At 49.6% G+C, this 17,949-nt stretch overlaps 1 long non-coding RNA gene across 1 annotated transcript; it reads right to left on the reverse strand.

Moving 5' to 3' along the window:
- Window positions 1-9,085: 9,085 nt before the first annotated feature.
- Window positions 9,086-13,667, reverse strand: LOC134808322 (uncharacterized). Its single transcript, XR_010151043.1, has 3 exons — window positions 13,524-13,667; window positions 11,651-12,630; window positions 9,086-9,226 (listed from the first exon to the last, which is right to left on the reverse strand). It is a non-coding gene; the product is annotated as an uncharacterized LOC134808322 (long non-coding RNA).
- Between the last annotated feature and the right edge of the window lie 4,282 nt (window positions 13,668-17,949).

Below are 17,949 nucleotides of genomic sequence, written 5' to 3' on the forward strand. Positions count from 1 at the left end.
TTCCTTGTGGACAAAAGACAGGCAGAACTCAAGAGTCCTCCCTTTGCTCCGGTGAGACAAACGCACAGCTGATGGCTCCTTTGCCCTATTGTTTCACTAAGCCGGACTAAGGCGTAAGTGACTATTCCTATAAATTGTGTATTCAATTAAATGCTAATCAGAAACTCAAAAGAATGCAAACTTTTGTCTCTTATTTACCTATCACCTAGAAGCCCCCTTCCCGATTTGAATTGTCCCACCTTTCCAGACCATTGAAATGATTCTCCTGCCTCAGTCTTCTGAGTAGCCGGGACTACAGGCACCCACCACCATGTTCGGCTAATTTTTGTATTTTCAGTAGAGATGGGGTTTCACCATGTTGGCCAGGCTGGTCTGGAACTCCTGACCTCAGGTGATCCACCTGCCTCAGCCTCCCAAAGTGTTGGGATTACAGGTATGAGCCATGCACCCAGCCTCAGACACGTTTTGGTTTACCAATTTGGTAACCAACAGAAAGGACTCTGAGGCCAGGCGCGGTGGGTCACGCCTGTAATCCCAGCACTTTGGGAGGCCGAGACAGGCGGATCACGAGGTCAGGGGATCGAGACCATCCTGGCTAACATAGTGAAATCCCGTCTCTATTAAAAATACAAAAAAATAAGCCGGGCGTGGTGGCGGGCGCCTGTTGTCCCAGCTACTCGGGAGGCTGAGGCAGGAGAATGGCGTGAACCTGGGAGGTGGCGCTTGCAGTGAGCCAAGATTGCGCCACTGCACTCCAGCCTGGGCGACAGAGCGAGACTCTGTCTCAAAAAAAAAAAAAAAAAAAAAAGGACTCTGAGTGGAGGAGGTGACCCTGACCTTCAACAAATCTATCAGTGATTGGTACCAGCTTGAGCTTTCTTTACGGCTCAAACCAATAGGACAATTTGCTGAAGACTGGGAGCTTCCCTCCCTCCAGAGAATCCCAGATCTCCCAAAATTTGGTTGAGATCTACAGTTTATTTTTCTGTACAACTGTCAGAGGCGTGTGAACCAGAGCAACTCCACCTTGAATAGGGGCTGGGTAAAATGAGGCTGAAACCTACTGGGCTGCATTCCCAGACGGTTAAGGCATTCTAAGTCACAGAATGAGACTAGGAAGTTGGCACAAGATACAGGTCATAAAGACCTTGCTGATTTAAAAACAGGTTGCAGTAAAGAAGCCAGCTAAAACCCACCAAAACCAAGATGACCACAAGAGTGACCTCTGGTCATCCTCACTGCTACACTCCCACCAGCACCATGAGAGTTTACAAATGCCATGGTAACGTCAGGAAGTTACCCTATATGGTCTAAAAAGGGGAGGCATGAATAATACACTCTTGTTTAGCATATCATCAAAAAGTAACCGTAAAAATGGGCCATCAGCAGCCCTCAGGCCTGCTCTGTCTATGGAGTAGCCATTCTTTTATTCCTTCACTTTCCTAACAACATTTATTTCCCTTTATGTACTCGCCCTGATTCTTTCTTGTGCGAGATCTAAGAACCCTCTCTTGGGGTCTTGATCGGGACCCCCTTTCTTGTAACACAACTCCTTTTTTTGGAGTTTTACTTGCTTCCAACAAGGAAGGCAAGTTTTCCTGCTTCCATGACGGTGGAAGGCAGATAACTCCTTTCCGGAGTTTGAGCTTGCTTTCAACAGGGAAGGCAAATTTGAGTTTTCCCCTGCTTCTAGAATGGAAGATGGCAGTCTTCAGCCTGAGACCCATTCCTAGGTAAGTAGCTTAATTGGGTTTTCGTCTTGGCTAAAGTTATGATTAACAACCAGCTGGTCTCAATTTCTCTTTACCATTAGAGTGCTCAGTAATCATATTGTTGGGATCTTTTTTTAAAAAATGTTTTCCGGTCTTTCTCCCATTAGATTTGACCCACTCTACCTGCCTTGGTCAAATCCGAATGAGAATTCCAAATTATGGGGAACAAGGACTTTCTGAATTACCTAAAATTCCTCACAGATGCAAAAGAGAAAAACAAAACAAAACCATACTCTTGGTTTCCGTGTTCGCTTCTGGTCACGGTCTTGGTTTCCGTGTTCGCTTCCGGTCACGGTCTTGGTTTCCGTGTTCGCTCCCCGTCACGGTCTTGGTTTCCGTGTTCGCTTCCGGTCACGGTCTTGGTTTCCGTGTTCGCTTCCGGTCACACTCTTGGTTTCCGTGTTCGCTCCCCGTCACGGTCTTGGTTTCCGTGTTCGCTTCCGGTCACGCTCTTGGTTTCCGTGTTCGCTTCCGGTCACACTCTTGGTTTCCGTGTTCGCTCCCCGTCACGCTCTTGGTTTCCGTGTTCGCTTCCGGTCACGCTCTTGGTTTCCGTGTTCGCTTCCGGTCACACTCTTGGTTTCCGTGTTCGCTTCCGGTCACGCTCTTGGTTTCCGTGTTCGCTTCCGGTCACGCTCTTGGTTTCCATGTTTGCTTCCTGTCTTACTTTTTCTTCTACCCTGTTCCTCCTTCCCCTTCATCAACTTCAGTACCAAGAAAAAAATCTAGAGGTGTCTAATGACTCAAATCCTGTAAAGAACTCAGAACAATGGCACCACTCACCCCTTTTGGGGTGTTCTGTTTTCTTGGTGGCGTTTCAAGAGTCATGGACAGGTCCTTCTGGGTCTAAGGCTCTGGCTCCTGTTACATTACCTGTATTCTTTGGTTTTGTGGGGGTACCAGAGATGACCTTGTGCGATGAGAGGATTTGAGCTTGGCGTTTATAATCATGGTGGGCGAGAGCTACAAAGTTAGGGGTGGCTGAGGACAGTTTATAGGAAGTGGTCTTGGCTGGGATTTTTTCCCCCTGGGAAGTTGTTGTTTAGGATCCTAATTCTAGTTCGGAGGTGCATTTTAAAGGGTCTTCTCCATTGCCTTGTATGCACATTTGCATGAGGAACTCAACTGTTGTTTTCACAGGTAAATGAGAGACTGAGTTTCCTCAGCTCCAAAGAGAAAGGACATTTTGCTTTTCCCAATGGAAAGGTGCTCCTGGGTGAATGGGGGCCAAGCAGGAGTGTCCGGGGGGTTGACCCGCTGCGATGTGCGACGGTCCTACAGGAAACCCCCAACAAAATTAGTTTAAAAAGTTGTCCAGGAAGCGCATGTAAGAGTGGCTCACTCCGCACTTTCAGCCCTTCTGGAGGTACTTAGACGTCCTGAGAGAGAAATTGAGACACTTGGACCTCCGGAGAGAGAAATTGAGACACTTGGACCTCCGGAGAGAGAAATTGAGACACGTGAGAGGGCAGCAATGACTCGAGGTGACACTGTGAAGTCCCACCCGCAACCAGCACAGTTTGACCCATGACACTTCCTAGGCCACAGGTCACTTCCTCCTTTTGAGAAAAAAATGTGGGAAACAAATCATCTAAGAATGAGGAAAGCCAAGGAAAGCAACGCCTCTTGGGCCCCCGTTTGGTTTTATGATGCCTCTGTTTGCAAGTGTTTGTATAAAATGGAAATATGGTCTTTCTGTGCACAATTACATCAAGGAAAATGCAGAGCCTGAGGGTCGGCCTGCAACTGTCAAGTTCCTAACTGGGTTTTTTTTTTGTTTTTTCTTTTGTTTTGAGACAGTCTCGCTCTGTCACCCAGGCTGTTGTGCTATGGCACCATCTCGGCTCACCGCAACCTCCACCTGTTGGTTTCAAGTGATTCTCCTACCTTAGCCTCCTGAGTAGCTGGGATTACAGGCACCCGCCACCATGCCCAGGCTAATTTTTGTATTTTTTAGTAGAAACGGAGTTTCACCATGTTGGCAAAGCTGGTCTTGAACTCCTGACTTCAGGTCATATGCCTGCCTTGGCCTCCCAAAGTACTGGGATTACAGGCGTGAGCCGCCACAGCCGGCCAAAGTTCCTAAGTTCTCTATCTCTCTGCTGTGTTTTCCCTGCTTTAAGTCTGCTGTTACTTTTCTACTGAGATAAAATCCACTGTTTGCATCCAACCATTTCTTTTTGTTATTGTTTCCGCAAACCAATGAGTTTGTATTAATATCGCATGGCTAGAGTTCTAAAGTAAAAGCTATAGGATCTTTGAGTGTGTATGTGTGTGTTTATGTGTACATACCTGTATTTTGTTATGTGTTTTTGGCCACAGGTACCAAATTGGCTTAAAGTTATAGAGTACTCATAAATAATAACCGAAATGCTTTTCAAGTTCACGTGACTTAAGTAAAATCTTTAATAAGCTAGCTTTAAAATTTTGGTAAGGTGATATTAGAACAGTCTTATGAATTGTCGGCATACTTTTTTTTTTTTTTTTTGAGATGGAGTTTTGCTCTTGTTGCCCAGGCTGGAGTGCAATGGTGCAATCTTGGCTCACGGCAACCTCCGCCTCCCGGGTTCACCCGATTCTCCTGCCTCAGCCTCCCAAGTAGCTGGGATTACAGGCATGCGCCACCACACCCGGCTAATTTTGTATTTTTAGTAGAGACAGGGTTTCTCCATGTTGGTCAGGCTGGGGTCTCAAACTCCCAACCTCAGGTGATCTGCCTGCCTTGACCTCCCAAAGTGCTGGGATTACAGGTGTGAGTCACTGTGCCCAGCCAGCATACATTTCTATTTGCATTTATTGATCAAGAGATTTCATTCTTATCCCTGCCAAATAATAAATGGTGCCAACATTTGGCATAAAGCTCATTAAACTATAAACCCAGCCCAACACAGAATAATCTTGGCTTGGGTAAGTTTTCCTGCTTGTGTAATTTTTGATAAATAAGACGTTAATACTGTTTTAATGAAAACAGTTAAATATTGAATTATTTAGTAAAATAACCATATATTTAATCTTAAGGTTTCTACTTACCTAAACATCTGAAATTCACAGGCTATAAAATGGTTGACAGGGAAATAACTTTAAATGATGACTCACAGTTTTCATAAATAATGCAGGTAAACTATTAATATAAAATAATTAGGTATATGTAATGGGATACATACTTGTAGACAAATGCCATAATTTAGAACCTAAAGTTTAATATGAAGTTAAATAGCAGATATTTCATTAAATAGGTATTTTTCAATTAAAAAACTAAGAAAACATTCTTTCTAAAAAATGTGTGTTCTTGTTAAAAGATGAATAATTTTTGTCTAATTTATTTATTGTTATTTTTATGATTATATATATTTTTTGAGACTGAGTCTCTCTATTGCCCAGGTGGAGTGCAGTGGGTGGCACGATCTCAGCTCACTGCAACCTCCACCTCCCGGGTTCAAGTGATTCTCCTGCCCTTTTTTTTTTTTTTGAGATGGAATCTCACTCTGTTGCCCAGGCTAGAGTGTAGTGGTGTGATCTTGGCTCACTACAACCTCTGCCTCTTGGGTTCAAGCGATTCTCCTGCCTCAGCCTCCTGAGTAGCTGGGATTACAGGCACCCACCATCATGCCCAGCTAATTTTTGTATTTTTGTAGAGACAGGGTTTCACCATGTTGGCCAGGCTGGTCTTGAACTCCTGACCTCAGGTGATCCGCCCACCTCAGCCTCCCAAAGTGCTGGGATTACAGGCATGAGTCACCCCACCCAGCCAATTTTTGTGTAATTTAAAGCTTATTTAAAGGTTATGTATAAAACAAGGTAAAGGGAACCAGGAAATAAAAGAGATGTAAAGAAAGTTATAAAAGGCCATGGCCAAGAGCGGTGGCTTATGCCTGTTATCCCAGCACTTTGGGAGGCTGAGGTGGGCAGATAACCTGAGGTCAGGAGTTCGAGACCAGCCTGGCCAACATGGTGAAAACCTGTCTCTACAAAAATACAAAAATTAGCGAGGCATGATGGCGGGTGCCTGTAATCACAGCTACTCGGGAGGCTGAGGCAGGAGAACTGCTTGAACCCGGGAGGCAGAGGTTGCAGTGAGCTGAGATCATGCCACTGCCCTCCAGCAGCTTGGGCAATAGAGTGAGACTCCGTCTCAAAAAAAAAAAAAAAAAAAGGCTGGGCATGGTGGCTCATACCTGTAATCCAGCACTTTGAGAGGCTGAGGTGGGCGTTATCACCTGAGGTCAGGAGTTTGAGACCAGCCTGACCAACATGGTGAAACTCCGTTTCTACTAAAAATACAAAATTAGCCAGGCGTGGTGGCACATGCCTGTAATCCTAGCTACTTGGGATGCTGAGGCAGGAGAATTGCTTGAACCTGGGAGACAGGTTGCAGTGAGCTGAGATCGCACCATTGCACTCCAGCCTAGGCAACAAGGAGCAAAATTATGTCTCAAAAAAAAAAAAAAGAAAAAAGAAAGAAAAATAAAGAGGCATTTTTAGTATTAAAAAAAAGTTGGCTCAGTGCAGTGGCTTATGCCTGTAATCCTTTTTAGCACTTTGGGAGGCCGAGGCAGGTGGATCACCTGAGGTCAAGAGTTCGAGACCAGCCTGGCCAACATGGTGAAATGCCGTCTTTACAAAAATATAAAAATTAGCCAGGCACAATGGCACATGCCTGTAATCCCAGCTACTCAGGAGGCTGAGGCAGGAGAATTGCTTGAACCCAGGAGGCAGAGGTTGCAATGAGTCGAGATCATGCCACTGCACTCCAGCCTGTGTGACAGAGCAAGACTCTGTCTCAAAAAAAAAAAAAAATGCTTAGAGAAAAATAATTTTATATGAGAAAGAATCTTGTTTGGTGAATTTTTGTCCTAGAATAAAACGACTGGTTGTTCATGAAAGAGGGATGTTCAGGACAAACCAGAAAGTCCAAACATGTCATGAATGGTCTGTGTAAATCATAAGAAGAGGATTTATGGAAAAAACTTTTATAGTTGTCATAATTAAAGGGAAATTGTTTATAATGGTCTTTCTAGAGATTATGTTTTGATATTTAAAAACTTCCTAAAAGGTTGGTTTGAACAATGAAATTTTCCTAAGGTATTGCTTTACTCTTAATAAAGTTACACAACATTATTATTTTTGTATGCAAAGTTCAACTTCATTGCACCTCTCTGTTTTCCACTTTCTCTCCCCTTTTAATAGGCCTGAAAGAATAACTCTGTCCTTCAACTAGTGTTTAACTCTTGTAAGCTTTTTATTCTTCAGGTTCTGTTTATTGTGGCCTGATGCTAGAAAATGTTTTGTTTTAGAGTTCTAAAGGACGTGTTTCCTTCCAACATAATATTCTGTGCTCTTGCTTTAAATTGTTCTATGGATCCAAAAATTTTCACTTATGACCCAGGAAACACTCTTCCTATTGTGGAATGAGACCACCACTTCTGTTGTCCTTCCCAGCTTCTCCCCCACCTCCCCTTTTCCCTAGTTTATAAGACAAGAGAAAAAGGAGAAAGCAAAAAGTTGGAAAGAAACAGAAGTAAGATAAATAGCTAGATGACCTTGGCGCCACCACCTGGCCCTGGTGGTTAAAATAATAATAATAATAATAATAATGTTAACCCCTGACCAAAACTACTGGTGTTATCTGTAAATTCCAGACATTGCATGAGAAAGCACTGTAAAACTTTTTGTTCTGTGAGCTGATGTATGTAGCCCCCAGTCACGTTCCTCACACTTACTTGATCTATCATGACCTTTTCACGTGGACCTCTTAGAGTTGTAAGCCCTTAAAAGGGCTAGGAATTTCTTTTTCCGGGAGCTCGGCTCTTGAGACGCGAGTCTGCCGACGCTCCCAGCTGAATAAAAACCTCTTCCTTCTTTAATCCGGTGTCTGAGGAGTTTTGTCTGCGACTCGTCCTGCTACACTATGTGTAACTAATTCAAGTACCTTGTCATCAGTTCTGCCTTGCCGGTGATCTAAATGGACTCCCCACAGGGAACAGCACTCATACTGCAGAAGGTCTTTTCTTTTGCCTTTGGGTAACTGGCTTTTTACACTTTATTGAAATAATTCCTAAGTTGTGATTTGCTTAGAAAAACTGAGATTAAAATGTTTTTAAATTAAAGTTATTACATCTGTGTAATTTTCTGTATGTGATTTTAAAGTCCTTATGCCATTAAGTTACAGGGCTTTGACTCCTGGGTCTAAAAAGGACACCAAGTCCTGCTAATTTTTTTTTTTTTTTTGAGACAGAGTCTCGCTCTGTCACCCAGGCTGGAGTGCAGTGGTGCGATCTCAGCTCACTGCAACCTCTGCCTCCTGGGTTCAAGCGATTCTCCTGCCTCAGCTTCCCAAGTAGCTGGGATTACAGGTTTGCACCACCACGCCTGGCTATTTTGTATTTTTAGTAGAGACAGGGTTTCACCATGTTGGCCAGGCTGGTGTGGAACTCCTGACCCCAGGAGTTCCCAACCACCCACCTCGGCCTCCCAAGGCGCTGGAATTACAGGCATGAGCCACCCCCACTAGCCAAAGTCCTGCTAAATCTTAAACACTGACAGCAGTTAAAGCCTCATCCTCAGACCCGATAGAAGATGCCAATCAAAATAAACCGCGTTCCTGAGACACAGGCCAGAAATCAAACCAAAACCAGTTAAAACAGTTCAGTTCCTGAAGGCCCAGGGACTATCGCGGAAGAGGCGGGCGTGTGGATTGTAAGGGGTGATTTTGAGAGATAAGTTAACCATTAGTGTTGAAGGCACACTGATGTAAGCCCAGCATATGGGCCTCTGTGTCGGATTAACAAGGTTTTCTTGGAGTATTAACCCAGTCCTTAATAAAAGGTTATAAAAGGCTTATGGAAATTGTATTTTATGCTCAACATGATTAAAATTGTATAGATTGGGCTAGGTGCAGTGGCTCATGCCTGTAATCCCAGCACTTTGGGAGGACCGAGGTGGGTGGATCACTTGAGGTCAGGAGTTCAAGACCAGCCTGGCCAACATGATGAAACCCCATCTCTACTAAAAATACAAAAAAATTAGCTGGGCGTGGTGGCGTGCAACTGTAATCCCAGCTACTTAGGAGGCTGAGGCAGGAGAATCGCTTGAGCCTAGGAGGGAGAGGTTGCAGTGAGCCAAGATCCCACCACTGCACTCCAGCCTGGGTGACAGAGAGAGACTCCGTCTCAAAAAAAGAAAAAAATTGTATAGATTGTCGTGCACTTGGTTTCTCAAGTCGCCCACCTGGCCCTCTTCCACATGTGCTTTCCTTCCCTTCATTCCTGTTCCAAAGTTCTTTAATAAACATTCACCCCTGCTCTGAAACTTACCTCAGTTTCTCCTTCTGCTTATGCCCATTGGTCGAATTCTTCTGAGGAGGCAAGAATTGAGGTTGCGCAGACCTGTACGGATTCACTGCCAGTAACTCAGATACCTTTCACCAGTAACATGTCGATGGAAAGAATCAAACTCTGTAAACCATTTGAAGAGATTTATTTTGAGCCAAATATGAGTGACCATGGCCTGTGACACAGCCCTCAGGAGGTCCTGAGAACATGTGCCCAAGGTGGCTGGGGTGCAGCTTGGTTTTATACAATTTAGGGAGACACAGACATCAATCAAACACATTTAAGAAACACATAAGGCCAGCCGGGTGCAGTGGCTCACGCCTGTAATCCCAGCACTTTGGGAGGCCGAGGTGGGCAGATCACAAGGTCAGGAGATCGAGACCATCCTGGCTAACACGGTGAAACCCTGTCTCTACTAAAAATACAAAAATTAGCCGGGCATGGTGGCGGGCGCCTGTAATCCCAGCTACTCGGGAGGCTGAGGCAGGAGAATCGCTTGAACCAGGAAGTCAGAGGTTGCAGTGAGCCGAGACCGCGCCACTGCACTCCAGCCTGGGCAACAGAGCGAGACTCCATCTCAAAAAAAAAAAAAAAAAAAAAAAAAGGAAATACATAAGGCTGCACACAGTGGCTCACGCCTGTAATTCCAGCACTTTAGGAGTCCGAGGTGGGTGGATCACCTGCAGTCAGGAGTTCAAGGCCAGCCTGGCCAACATGGTGAAACCCTGTCTCTACAAAAATACAAAAATTAGCTGGGCATGATGGCAGGCACCTGTAATCCCAGCTACTTGGGAGGCTGAGGCAGGAGAATCGCTTGAACCCGGGAGGCAGAGGTTGCAGTGAGCTGAGATTGCGCCACTGCACTCCAGCCTGGGCAATAGGGTGAGACTCTGTCTCAAAAAAAAAAAAAAAGAAAAGAAAAAGAAAAAGAAACACATTGGTTCGTTCCAAAAAGGTGGGACAACTCGAAGCAGGGAGTGGGGAGCACCTTCCACGGGTAACAGACCACAAGGAATTTCCTTGTGGGCAATTTGTGTGGGAGGTATGTAGCTTTTTAATCTTTGTAGCTGTCTTGTTTACAAATAGGATTGGAGGGAGGTCTGCCTGCCAGCAGTTCCCAGTTTGACTTTTCACTTTGGCTTAGTGATTTTGGGGTCCCCATATTTTCCTTTCACACTAGCAAATACCTCAAAACCTACCCACACCCCCGTGGCCACAGTTACTTTGCTGTTCTTGGTCTCAAACTCCTGGGGTGCACTCTTTCTCCACCAGTGGCGTGATCATGGCTCACTGCAGCCTCAATCTCCCGGGCTCAATCCATCCTCCCACCTCAGCCTCCCGAGCAGCTGGGACAACAAGCGCACACCACCATGCCCAGCTAATTTTTGTATTTTTGGTAGAGGCAGGATTTTCCTATGTTGCCCAGGCTAGTCTTGAACTCCTGGACTCAAGCGATCTTTTCACTGCAGCTTCCCAAAGTGCTGGGATTACAGTCATGAGTCACCATGCTGGCCTCCTGAGGCCTTTATGTACCTATGGGCTTGCCAGCCGTCCTCCACCCTCCTCTCCTCTCCAAGCCACTGGGGGCCTTGGGCCAAACTTTGTGGGCCCTGCCCTGCCCTGCCCAACCCTTGCACTTGCCCCTCCCACCAGCCCCTCCTCGTGAGCCTCTGTGCATCCCTCCTCTCCGCCCCCTCCCAGGGTTGCGGGGCTCCGGATCCCAGCCCTCACACCGCCCCTCTGTCACCGCCTACTCCCCAGGCGCCTCTCCAGTCCTGGATTAAACGCCATCCACCCTGCACCAAAAGAACCAGGAGGCCACTGCGTGTCAGCCGTGCCCTTATTTTAAGCACCCCAGTTTAGGCCGAATTCTGAGAACATGTGCCCTCCCAGATTCCCCTGCGCCAGCCCCTGGAACTGGTGCCCATGCGGAGGTGCCACTCCCAAGGTCGGGCGGGTTTACACGGCAGAGTGGAGCTTAACGCTAATTCCCAAGTGGGCCTGACCTAGTCCCGGGAGCCTTGAAAAGAGGACAGTTTTCTGTGGCTGGTGACAGGAGGGGGAGTCAGGGAGGTCCAAGCCTGGGAAGGCTTCAAGGTGCGGATGCTGGTTTGAAGACGGGGCGGGGGGCGTGAGAAGGAATATGAGCACCCCCCAGAAGCAGGGAGCAGCCATCAGTGACACCACAAGGAGGCAGGGACCTCCTCAGTCCCACACCCGGCTTCCCAGCGACAGGAGCGAGCTTGGAAGGGGACCCTGAGCTCCAGACCAGAGCGTGGCCAGCTGCCGCCTGACTGCAGCGTAAGCAGAGACCCACAGACTGCAAGCTAAGAAAGCTGGGCTGCTTGAAACCACGCAATTTGTGGTAACAGGAGAGGAAGACCACCAGCTACCTGAGGCTCCTCCGAAGCATTGGGTTCCTCCTGCAGCCTCTTTCTTTCACCTCCACCTCCCATCTGCCCGCCAGCGTCCTCGGCTCCACCTTCACACACATCAGGATCTACCCACCTGCAACCGCCCGCGCCGCTGCCCGGTTCGGAGGCTCACCTGCACCCTTGGGCCGCCTCCAGATGCTTGTAGCTCTTCCTGAGTATCCAGGCACTTCCACGACAGCCAGCGGGCCCCTTAAATGCAAGTTGGCTGCATTGGCCTCTGCTCAGGAGTCCCCGGCACTGCCGTCTCAGGTGCTCAGAGGGAACTCCGTTGTCGATGCCTGGCTTCCTGGGCTCTTGCTCCCCGTGGATTCTCACCACTTCTCGAGCACCTGAAGTGCTCCCTGCCCTGGGCTTTTGCCCTGCGCCTGACCCAGACCAGCTGCAAGGTTGCTCCCCACTTCCACTGCTCTGGTCTCAAAAGCACCTGCTCAGAGAGGCCATCCATGGCCCTGTCTGCAGCCCACTCAGCCCTTCCCAGCATAGATGACCCTGGCACGTTGTATACTGGTCTTGCTAATCTTCCTAAGAAAGCAGTGACCTGGATACAGTTATTATCTCAATTTTCCAGATGAGGACAGCGAGGCACAGAGAGGTTGGGTCACTTGTCCAAGGTCCCAGAGAGTAAAGGGCAGTGCTGGGGTCTCAGCTCAGGCCCCGGGGTCCCAATGTCCACACGTGAATCCTCAGCATCGTGCATGTGTCTCCCTCCAGGTAGAGGGCAAATTTGCTTGCTGTCCAAGATAATAAAGATGGCTTCTCCCTCTGGGCAGAAACTGGGCAGGTTTGCTAGCAGTCCTTTAAATGACTGGTGTTTCCTAACCCAGGGTTCCTTAGCTGTGTGTACAGCATCCACCGGAGCCACTCCTCATTGTCCGTGGGGCTGGGGGGCTGGGGGGAATATGAAGCTCGTGCTGCCTGCTGTGCTGTGAGTAACAAAGTCTTTGTCTCAGACTCAGGTGTCTCATGTCTTGCCCATGTTCAGAACACTGGCAGGCTCACTGTTCACTTGCAAACAGAGGGAACTCTCAGACCATTCATTTCTTCCTTTTTCCTACTTCCCCTTTCCCTCCTCCTTGAGGGCTGGCTTTTAACCTGCCAAGGAGCCAAGAAAGAGACGTTGGAGAGGGCTGGGGATTGCACAAATAAGTAAAAGCATCGGGGATGAAGGATTTGAGGACTCTCGTTTCAGAGAAGGGAGTTGCAAATTAGGAAAGTGGTCAGACTGGACCAACTTCTGGCTGGGTGGATTGAAATTGGAGATATCAGTACAAATCCAGTTCCAATATGGATAGCTGGAAATACAGATGTATATCTATGTGTGTGTATATATCTATGTGTGTGTGTATAGGCATACGTATTTTCTACAGCTCTGGAAACAGTGAGCACCCCTAGTGCCCAGATCTTGGATTATTATTATTATTATTTTTTGAGATGGAGTTTTGCTCTTGTCGCCCAGGCTGGAGTACAATGGCGCGATCTCGGCTCACTGTAACTTCTGCCTCCTGGGTTCAAGCGATTCTCCTGCCTCAGCCTCCCGAGTAGCTGGGACTACAAGCATGTGCAACCACGCCCAGCTAATTTTTGTATTATTAGTAGAGACGGGGTTTCACCATGTTGGCTGGGCTGGTCTTGAACTCTCGACCTCAGGTGATCCACCCACCTCAGCCTCCCAAAGTGCTGGGATTACAGGTGTGAGCAACTGTACCCTGCCTTCTCTACCATTTTGTGACACAGAATGAAAGTCCTCACCAGGGCCATGCCCTTGAACTTCTCAGCTTGTAGAACTGTGAGCTAAGTAAACCTCTTTTTTTTCTTATAAATTATGCAGTCTCAAGTATCTTTTATAGCAAGACAAAATGGACGGAGACCCGCACATACACACATGAGAGAGAAGGGTAAGCCTGACCTCATAGTGGAAACCTCAAATTCTTTCCCCAGAAACGGTGTAATAATTGCTTATTCATTAATGAATGCAAAATGCTTACTAATTAACTTTTCAGTGGGGAATGGCGGCAGACACCATCATACCCAAGCGATGAGGGTTATCATCACCAGCGATGGCCAGATTGGCCCCGTGGGCCTCCGGTAGGATGCTGTAAGAGGAAAGTCTCACTTCTGAGGGGTTCCTCCTGGAAATGAAGAAGCCACAGGAAACAGACAAGGCTAGAGCGAGGGCCATCCCACAAAGACCCATAAGACCCACAAAGACTCATTGAGACAGCGGGGAAATTGGCAGAGGCTCTGCGGAGTCGATGGGGACATTGGATCAGTGGTGGCTTCCTGATTTTTCAAGGTTCACTGCAATTACTTGGGAGAGAGTTCGTTTATTTCCAAAATACTCTCTGAGTTGTTTAGGGGAGCAAGCCTGGAGTCTGCAGCTTATTCTCAAATGCCACACAAGCAGGAGCGAGAGAAGGAATAGCGGGGCAATGTTCACAGATGGCGAATCTGCAGGACAGGAATATCCGGGTCTCTTTGCCCGGTGTTTGCCACCTTCTGTAAATTGGGATTTTTTTTTTTTTTTTTTTTTTTTGAGACGGAGTCTCACTGCAACCTCCGATTTTCTGGTTCAAGCGATTCTCCTGCCTCAGCCTCCCGAGTAACTGGTATTACAGGCACACGCCACCACGCCCAGCTAATTTTTTTGTATTTTTAGTAGAGACGGTGTTTCACCATGTTGGCCAGGATGGTCTCGATCTCCTGACCTCGTGATCTGCCCGCCTCGGTCTCCCAAAGTGTTGGGATTACAGGCGTGAGCCACTGCGCCCAGCCCTCAAATTGGGAATTATTTCAAAATAAAAAGCTGGATAAATGCATACACACAAGGCAATATCGCGTATTTTCCACGGGTGCCTGTGCAGGCGGGTAAGGATTTAGGAAAGGTCTGGAAGGATGTGCAAAATGTTCCGCCTGCGAAGGTTCCGCGGTGGCGGGGACACTGCTCCGGCTCCGCTCCCGCCCGCCCGAGCGCTCGGATGGGGCCGCCTCTGCACTGCGTGGCCACAGGCGCGGCCCGGCTGCCCACGGGCGCCCTTTGCAGCTGCTGCCCTCTGGCGGCCGCGGGCGGCTACTAGCGGGAAAGCGGAACCCGCCCGGTCCATTCAAGCCCCGCTGCCTGGCGCCCTCTAGGGTCGTTCTTGGGAACAGGCGGACCTTTCGTCAACACTTTCCCTGCAAGATCCCCCATTGGGGGAACCGAGGAGGAAGTTAAAGAAGGATCTGTGTTTTTGAGCGCGGCTTTGTGCCAGGCTCATCTTAGGTGTGGGACGTGTACTATCTGAATTGATACCCCACCAGGCCTGTGGGACAGTCACTGTCACCATTCCCAAATTATGGATGAAGAAAGGAGGCACCAAGTGGTGGTATCACCTGTCCATAGTGGGCTGTCCCTCAGGAGGGTGGCCGCCCCGCGCGACCATTCAGTGTGCTCTCATTCACACGTTCATTACCCAAGAGCACTGCTAGCCCTGGGGGCTGGCTCACTCCTGCGATCCCAGCACCTTGGGAGGCCAAGGCGGGCGGATTGCTTGAGACCAGGAGTTCAAGACCAATCTGAGCAACAGTGAGACCCTGTCCCTACGAAAAATGTAAAAATTAGCTGGGCAGCTGGGCATGGTGGCACGTGCCTGTGATGCCAGCTACTCAGGAGGCTGAGGTGTGAGGATCGCTTGAACCCAGGAGGCAGAGGCTGCAGTGAGCTGAGATTGCACCACTGCACTCAACTCCAGCCTGGGTGACAAAGCAAGACCCTGTCTCAAAAAAAAAAAAACGATGGATGTGGTGGCCTATGCCTGTAATCCTTCCCAGCACTCTGGGAGGCTGAGGCAGGCAGATTGCTTGAGTCCAGAAGTTCAAGACCAGCCTGGGCAATGTGGTGAAACCCTGTCCCTAACAAAAAAAAAAACCAGCTGGGTGTGGTGGTGCACGCCTGTGGTCCCAGCTATTCAGGGGACCAGGAGGTGGAGGCTGCCGTGAGCTGAGATCATGCCACGGCACTTCAGCCTGGGTGACAGAGCAAGACTCTGTCTCAAAAGAAAAAAAAAAGTCTTCCATATGTGGTCCCCCCTCATGCTGTCTCTTCCAGGCATGTCCCTCCCACATGCCAGGAGGCTGCAGGGCCACCAGGATGTGACCTCCTTGGGCTGTGCTCCCCTGCCCCAACTCCAGGCAGTAGGATCCCAGAATTCCCAACAAAACTCTCCCTGCCTCCCTGGCCTATGCGGCCTCTCCCTGGGCTGTCGCTGTGAGGCGTCCACAGCCCCTGCCATGCCAGGCGAAGTGGGGATGGTCGGAGGGGAGCGGGCGTGGACGGGACACAGGGCCTTCCGGAGAGCCTGAGGTGCTGCTTCTGAACTGCTCCTTCCCCTGGTGTGCAGGTGTCTTCGTCACAGTAGGACCTGGGAGAACAGTTCCGTAGGTCCAGGGGCTTCTCTCCAGCTGGCGAGGAGGTGTGTGGGCCTCTCTCCCTGTCACCGTTACTCAGGTAACGACAGGGCAGTGAGCAGAGCAGTGTTGCCCCTCCTGGACCCTGCCTGAAGAGGCAACTGTGGCTAGAGGCTGGAGGGCAGGGCGGCAGGGCATGGTGCTGGAGGCAGGGGTGGCCCTCGGGGCTCCCCTCCTCATTCCCGCCTCCCTGCGTGGGTCACAGCGGCCTTCACGGTGGCCTCCTCACTACCTGGGGTGCCCCAGGAGCACCTCGTGGAGGGAGTGCCTGAGTGAGGTCAAGTGGGGCGGAGGAAGGGGTCGAAGGTGAGAGAGACAGTGAGTGAGCCCAGACTCCACACAGGGCGGCCCCTAGCGCTGGCCACCTCAGAAGCTCCCACCAGCAGCACAAGCTGGATGACAGGGCCAGGGCCTGTGGTCAGTGGTCAGTGGCTGATGACAAAGCCATGCTGTGACCCTCTCTCACTGCCAGAGCAGACGCGGGGCGGTGAGCAGCCAGGCAGGCCCGTAACCTCCACCTCCCCAGCTGCGCCCGTCCTGCAGGGACTCAACCTGCTGCCCTCCGCCCACAGCCCTCGAGGGTCTCAGCATTAAGGGCTGGGCTGGGCCTCCCTTCCTGGGTGCCTGGTCCCATTTGGGCCTCACCCTGGGCAAGGTCCCCGTAGCTGCCCCTCCCGTCAGGTAAGCCCCACCCCCCGAGTTTGACTCTGAGTGGTTTGTCTTTGCATAGAGCTTCTCCACCTGATGGTGACTGCCGTGGGTCCCGCAGGTCCGGTGTCCATTTTTAAATTTCGCTGCAGACATTGCACTCAGGCGCCCTCTGAAACCGCCACAGAGGTGTCATCCCCAGGTCCCATCGGGCCTTTGTCTCCTGGCCTCCCCGTGTGCAGTGGTGCAGTCCTAGCTCACTGCAGCCTCCACCTCCCAGGCTCAAATGATCCTCTCACCTCAGCCTCCTAAGCAGCTGGGACTGCAGGTGCCGCCTCACCCGGCTATGCCTGGTAACTTTCCTGCCACTGTGACACCAGCCAGTTCAGGCAGTCCCTCGCCTGAGCCAGGTACTCTGGGTGTCTCAGCCTAGCCCTGCTGTCCCTACCGGTGGGTGAGACGGCGCCCGGTCCCCAAGGCTGGGATCTGACGTGGGAGCGAGGCTCTTATTTGTTGCTGTGTGGCAGCAAAAGATGAAAAAGTGGACTCTGGCTTCAGAGCTGTGAGAAAACAGTGGGGTTTTTTTGCTTTTTTTGTTTTTTTTGAGACGGAGTCTCGCTCTGTCGCCCAGGCTGGAGTGCAGTGGCGCGATCTTGGCTCACTGCAAGTTCTGCCTCCCGGGTTCATGCCATTCTCCTGCCTCAGCCTCCCGAGTAGCTGGGACTACAGGCGCCTGCCACCATGCCCGACTAATTTTTTGTATTTTTAGTAGAGACGGGGTTTCACCGTGTTAGCCAGGATGGTCTTGATCTCCTGACCTCGTGATCCGCCCGCCTCGGCCTCCCAAAGTGCTGGGATTACAGGTGTGAGCCACCGCGCCCAGCCTGAGAAAACAGTTTTTGGTTGTGTTTTTTTGTTGTTGCTGTTGTTGTTTTGTTTTTTGAGAAGGAATTTTGCTCTTGTTGCCCAGGCTGGAGTGCAATGGCACGATCGCGGCTCACTGCAACCTCTGCCTCCTGGGTTCAAGCGATTCTCCTGTCTCAGCCTCCGAAGTAGCTGGGATTACAGGTGTGCTCCACCACACCCAGATAATTTTTTTGTGTGTGTTTTTAGTAGAGATGGGGTTTCACCATGTTGGCCCGGCTAGTCTTGAACTCCTGACCTCAGGTGATCTGCCCGCCTTGGCCTCCCAAAGTGCTGGGATTATAGGCATGAGCCATGGTGCCCAGCCCGGTTTGTTGTTTTAAGCCACCAACTTGTGGGAACTGGTTATAGCAGCCACAGGAAAGCCGCTGCTGGACATCGTTATGATCCCTTTTG

This window comes from Pan troglodytes, chromosome 15, assembly GCF_028858775.2.
Source record: "Pan troglodytes isolate AG18354 chromosome 15, NHGRI_mPanTro3-v2.0_pri, whole genome shotgun sequence".
In the NCBI taxonomy this organism is placed as follows: domain Eukaryota; kingdom Metazoa; phylum Chordata; class Mammalia; order Primates; family Hominidae; genus Pan; species Pan troglodytes.